The 6,508-nt window shown below is 38.2% G+C and overlaps 1 pseudogene; it reads left to right on the top strand.

The window, feature by feature from the left end:
- Window positions 1–1,277: 1,277 nt before the first annotated feature.
- LOC118753589 lies at window positions 1,278–2,360 on the top strand (annotated as a pseudogene).
- Window positions 2,361–6,508: the final 4,148 nt, after the last annotated feature.

The following is a 6,508-nucleotide window of genomic DNA, read 5'->3' as shown; positions in this document are numbered from 1 at the left end:
TGTGTATTATTTCGTTTATACTTTTTAATTCTATTGGATTTATTTTAGTCTCTGCAGTGATTAATATTGATGAGTTGAGTAAATGTTTTATCATTTTTTAAATGTTAAATGTCACAGAAAGAGATATACGTTGCAGAGGGAAACATAAAATTTGAACGAACTGGGAAAAGCATTTATGAATTTGCAAAAAGTAAAAAAAAAACAACAGGGAATTCTCACATACATAACAGTGTTTTATTAAAATATCATAAGAATAACAACGAAGTATTCTCGTTATTCGGAAATTTAATAAAATTCATTAAATTAAAATTAGCAGATCCTGCGTAATTTTTTCTTGTATTCGCCTTAACCAGAAACAATTTTTTTTTATTTGTGATGCATTCTTTACCACATGGTTAATCTCGTGTGCAGCTTGGCTGTGACACCCATATAGTTGTTACCGAAGTTTAAAGCGGGAGCTGTGCAGGTCCTTTCGTTGAAAATCGAAATTCCTCATTCACTCGCATATCTGCACGGTCTCAATTACCCAGCTGCTTGGGGAAATCTAGTCGTATTACGACAGTTAACTAAGCGGGTATAGCATAATGAAGGACTTCAAGGGCGTAGGTAGACTATTTCCGGATAGGTAACCATTGAGTAACCATATATTAGTTCTATTTGATATTGAGAAGTAAAGTCCTCTCTCGTCGTACAAAGATCACACTCTATAAGTCACTCATCATGCCTGTGCTGGTGTAAGGCGCGGAAGCATGGACAATGAAAGCATCTGATGAGGCGGCTCTTGGAGTTTTCGAGAGAAAGATTCTGCGAAAGATTTACGGACCTTTACGCGTTGGTGATGGCGAATATCGCAGACGATTTAACGATGAGCTGTATGAGCTTTACAACGATATAGACATAGTGCAGCGAATTAAAATTCAGCGGCTCCGCTGGCTTGGCCATGCCGTTCGGATAGAAACGCTCCTGCTCTGAAAATATTCAACGCGGGCCGCGATGCTGGGAACAGAGGAAGAGGAAGGCCTCCTCTGCGTTGGAAAGACCAGGTGGAGAAGGACTTGGCTTCACTTGGCATTTTCAATTGGCGTCAGTTAGCACAGAAGAGATATGACTGGCGTGCTGTTTTGGACTCGGCCAAAATCGCTTAGGCGGTTACAGCGCCAAATAAGAAGAAGAAGAAGAAGACTTTGAAAGGTGTATGTATGTCCTTCTAAATGATACGATACCTGGTCCATATATATAACAACCACTACCTAATTCACTACCTTTTCACACCCTAGGCTGCACTGTCGTCATCAAGCCTTCCGAGGCGACTCCACTTACAAGTCTAGCGCTCGCCAATCTTTCCGAGCTGGCGTGCATACCACCAGGCGTTTTTAATGTTGTCACCTCCAACAATGCACCACCTATAAGCGAAATTTTTTACAAGAGTCCACTGGTCAGCGGTATTTCGTTTATTGGCTCTACTAATATAGGCAAACAACTCTTTCGTCAGACGGCCGGCGCGTTGAAACGTGTCTCGTTGGAGCTTGGCGGCAATGCACCATTCATAGTCTTTGAATCAGCTGACATAGCTGAAGCGGTTGAGGGCGCAATTATTTCCAAGTTTCGAAACTCCGGCCACACGTGTGTCTCTTCGAATCGGTTCTACGTGCAAGCCTGCCTCTATGACACGTTCGTGGCACAACTGAAAGCCGAAGTGGAGGCGCTCAAAATCGGTGCCGGCCACGAAGAGGGTATGCGAATTGGTCCGCTAATCAATGCGGCGCAGCTTAAGCGAATTGAGGCGTTTATGAAGGATGCACGCCAGCGAAATGCGAAAGGTTTTGTGCGATGGCAAACGTTTGAAAGATAAGCGCCCACTTTTCTATGCACCTGCCATCATTACCGATTACTATAATTATGCTGGCAAAGTTCGAGACGGAGGACGATGTTGTGTGTCGGGTAAATAAAACGCTGCATGGCTTGGCGGCCTACTCTTACAGCTAGAACTTACAGCAAGTATTTAGGGTTGCGCGACGACTCGAAGTCGGCATGGTAGGTGTAAATGTAGGGCTGATGTCGCAAGCGGAAGCGCCATTCGGGGGGCATTAAGGAGTCGAGTATTGGACGTGAAGGTAGTCACCATGACATCGATGAGTTCACGGAGTGGGAATATATTTGCTTGGGTGGATTGAAGTACAACGAGCACGACTGAGCGAATGTTGGGAAAAAGCGATTCATTTTGAAAAAAATATATATATATGGAAGACAAAAAATATTCCACGGCACCATTTCGCCCAGATACAAGTTAAGCTACTTCGGTTGTTTTTTTGGTTTAGTTTTTAATTGTTTTGAAATCACTTTATTACTAATTTTACATAGTTACCCTAAAGTAATATATATGTATACATATGAACTTGTATATTATACTTAAATACATACAATTTTCTTTTGTTTCATTTATCAATTCTTTATTATTATACTTTTTCTTAAATGGCTCCTTGTGCTTGTTTAATTGTTATCTTTTTTTGCTTACATATTATTCGTAATTGTACATACCACTTAGTGTCTACAGCTATATACTTTTTCTCTTTTCATTCCTATATATGTAAGTCTACTGGGGTTTTTACAATTTTTCTTTCTTTTTCAATTCAGAATTTGTTTGAATTTTTTTAATTCACAATTCACAAATTTTTGTTATTTTTTTTCACTCAGCGCTGGATTTGTAGATGTGCGCTTTAAAAACATGAAAAAGGAGTCGTAAGTTTCTATAAAACGATTAAACAACTTTTGTAATAGCTATTTAAGTTTTCCTGAATTAAAGTAAAAAAAAACACTCTAAGCTATTTAATTAATTTAAAGATTTTTAGATGAAATTCCACAATAAGCAATTTTAAGTCGTGCTTAGCATTGGGAGCAAGTTTTGTTTACATGTAAGAAATGATCAAGCGTTGTGGGTCTAAGAAACGTATGTTTTTTTTTTTTTTTAAGTAAGAAAAACGAAAAAACTTTCGCAAGCAGTGTTAGTCCAACACCCTATTGTGGCGAGCTGATTAACTCAGAGGGTGTAAAGAACCAGGACTAAATAATTTCTTTTAAAATTTTGTAGATAACCATCAGTTACCACTTCTGTACGCTCAAGCAGTGATCGGACTTAAAAAAAATTTGTGTGGTAGAATGTGGTAGATTTCAAAAATCTGTGGTAAATCTCAGGATTTAGATCAAACTTTGTACAAAAATTAAAAAAGTTCTACAAGGTTTCACCTAAATTGCCAACATTTTAACTAGAATCTAAAACAAAATTAATTTTAGTATATTAAAGTGCAAGATTGAAGTTGCTAAAAATTGCGTTGAGTTTTGGCAATTTTTTTCCTTGACAGTTTCGAACATATTAGCTCTGATCCAATACTTTTCGTGTAAAATCCCTGTAAAAACGTCAAACAGCTGATCGCTTGACACTTCATTATTTTACATTTATGTAAAACGTTCGGGTAAAATCTTGCAACTTCATTTTCTACACAACTCTCCAAAAATCGCTCTCATTTACAGGTTTTCGGGGTACGGGAACATTTTTCCTATAACTTCCTGCAAGTACGTGTAAAAACCTGTAAGTTCATGGAGTACTGGATCGGAGCTATTTTGAAAGATTTCTGCAACCTTGCGGAGTGCTGCTAGCTTTTCTTTTTATCCGACTTCCAAAAAAGGAGGAGGTTATCAGTTCGTCGGAATATTTTTTGTTTTTTTTTATGTATGTTACCGCATAACTTTGGACCACGTTAACCGATTTCGATAATTTTTTTTGCATCGGAAAAGTAGTGTCTCAGAGGTGGTGCCATACTAATCTGGTTAAGATCCGATCAGCGGATCATGATCTATTTTTTTTTTTATATGAGAGTTGAAGTCGGTTTTTTTTTTGCTAAAAATTACTTGTTATCACATCACGACGTAGCGAAAAAATGTGGCTCGTTCCAGAAACCGCTACTTGGGATTTGCCGATTTTGACAATTCTCAAGTAAAAGTAAACAACGCTTTAGAAATTTTAGATGCACTGAAATTTGCTAATACTTTCACAAAAATCGCCGGTTTTTATTTTTTTCGCTATTAATTATTTTTATAAATCATATATTTTGCAATTTAACACAATAAAACCACGTTTGATGACGAAAAATTTAATATTGAAAAAAATTACTATTTTACAGTTTAGTTTATCCTCCAATTCTGCCTGTTGTTAGTGTTTAGTGTTGGACAATTTTTGCTCTTGAAATTAAGAAAATTATGTCGAGCAAAAATAAAACTACTCAAAAACGTGAATATGTGGTAGATTTCAGACCTAATGTGGTAGATGCTCAAAAAACTGGCAGATCTACCACAATGTGGTAGAAGTCCGATCACTGCGCTCAAGGTTATGCAGTACCCGCAAAGAGCGCGCTTAAGCGCTACATATTTGTGCCTTTAAGCTAATTCCCGACAAGTTTTTGGGTTATGCGGCAAGGTATTTGGCCATGCCACAAAGTTATTACTTCAGTTCTAGAATTTAATATTTGAGAAGGGCTACAATTTTCTGCTTATATGCAACTTTTTTGCTCATGACTGTATAATTTCACCATGGTTTGGTCTAGGGTGAATAAGGATGTAGCATACCTTTAGGCACTATATTCTATAAGTTACCTAAACTCGGCTATTTTTATTCCCATTTTGAACTCATCTATGCAGCCTTATTTCCAAGCCACTTACAAAACACATCGCATGACTATTTCCTTAACTATTTCGCCTAAAATTATGCAAGAAAACCTCACTTGAAGCATTATTATGATGACAACTGTCATTTCTATTGTTATGGCCTAAATACTGACACAGTTGGGATGATAATCATGTGATGAGTTTGTAATTTGTCTCTGGGAATAGGGCTGATAGCCTAATCCAGTCGTTGGCAAATCGGCTGACAGCTGTTTTTGCTGAGAAGCCTGGCAGAAATCATGGCATTTGTGGTCTAATTTGCTATTCGTTTAGAACGAAAATCCAACGCTTCCAAAGCAACGTTTCCATTGAAATTAAAACTGATGATTCGACTTCTTATCGAGCACCGTAACTGGAGCTTTCGAATCGTTTTTCACCAAATCTCGACTGTCATAATTAGAGTACTGCTAAACGTGAGCTACTTCATTGTTTTCCAACAATTGGTGCGCTCATTGGTAATACGTGGGGAAAACTTAGAGTGCTTAGTGAGCGACCACTAATATTCTTCGTCATCTTGAAAAAATTTGTAAAAAGCAAAGTTAGAAATACGCTTGGTCGAGTTAGCCCACTGCCAAACGCTTAGATCGTCGAACGCAGCACTTAGCCGAAAAAACTCAAGTATGAATAACTGTTTTTGTGGGGTTAAAAACTTGCCTCCGCAGACATGTGCACTTGAAGAAGCCCCGCATGTCGCTAACTCGTCAAACTCGTCCAAACTGCGCACTTCTTAGGCCTCCTGACTAAGTAGCCGCTACAACAAAGTCATCACTCGCAATCGTCCTGCAGAAGAAGTTGGCATAAAACGTTCCCTGTCAGAAAAGATTTTGACTTTGGAAATAGTCACAACAATATGCCGGTTGCGGTAAAATGGCTTGTTAGGAGAAATGATATACAGACTATGGCGATGAGCTTGCACTTGATTTAGTTAGTGTGAAGGGGCTGCCAGAAGATACTATTGCCACACATATGTAGGCTCGTTGATCCCATTTTAAGACCCTTGTGCACACATTTCTATATAAACTGAAGTCTACAAATTTGAGTAGTTGCCGTATTCTCAACACTATCCTCCAACATTCAGGTACTCAAAAATTCTAATCCCATTAATTATAGTCTCCTAGAACAAGGCAGTATGTGCCATGACCCCTAATTCCTCTAATTTTAACTAACGCCACCAAATTCCGCCAAGCAAAACACCCCAAAACTATTAAGCTCTTGCCACCATATTAGAAATTTTTCTTGACATGGTGTCTTCCACAAAAATATTCCTTTCCATCGCTCTGGAATCAATTAATTTTCGTTCAATCAGGTCAAAGTACCCGTTTTTAATATTTTAAGCTACAATTCTCGTCTATTTTATAAACATTCAGTGTCAGCTTAATAGTTTTTGGTTATTTTACTCGGTGAAATTTGGTGCCATTAGTTAAAATTAAAGGAATAATGAAGAAATTGTCCGGTCTTTGTAGACAAAAGCGCATACCCTGAGGAAGAAGTCGATTGCCAGCAGGACGGAGATCCCGAGAATTCTGAAAAGATTCGACACAACCGGCTGCTCAAACAAAATGTTCACGTTATTCTGTGACCAGCACAAAGTCCAGATCTCAACGCCATCGATAAATTTTGCGCTGTGGTCAAGAGGGGATTGCCATAGCACAAACAAGCTCCGCGTAACATGGAAGTACGTTGGATAATATATCAAGCGAAATCATAGAAAACTCAGTGGACAGCATTCTCGGACTTATTAAAATTGCAATTGAAAACAGGGAAGTCCCCACAATCCTATTGGTATTAACCT

This window comes from Rhagoletis pomonella, unplaced genomic scaffold (assembly GCF_013731165.1).
Source record: "Rhagoletis pomonella isolate Grant_MI unplaced genomic scaffold, Rhpom_1.0 Rhpom_scaffold_02651, whole genome shotgun sequence".
In the NCBI taxonomy this organism is placed as follows: Eukaryota; Metazoa; Arthropoda; class Insecta; order Diptera; family Tephritidae; genus Rhagoletis; species Rhagoletis pomonella.
This window is presented reverse-complemented; position numbering and strand designations above follow the sequence as displayed.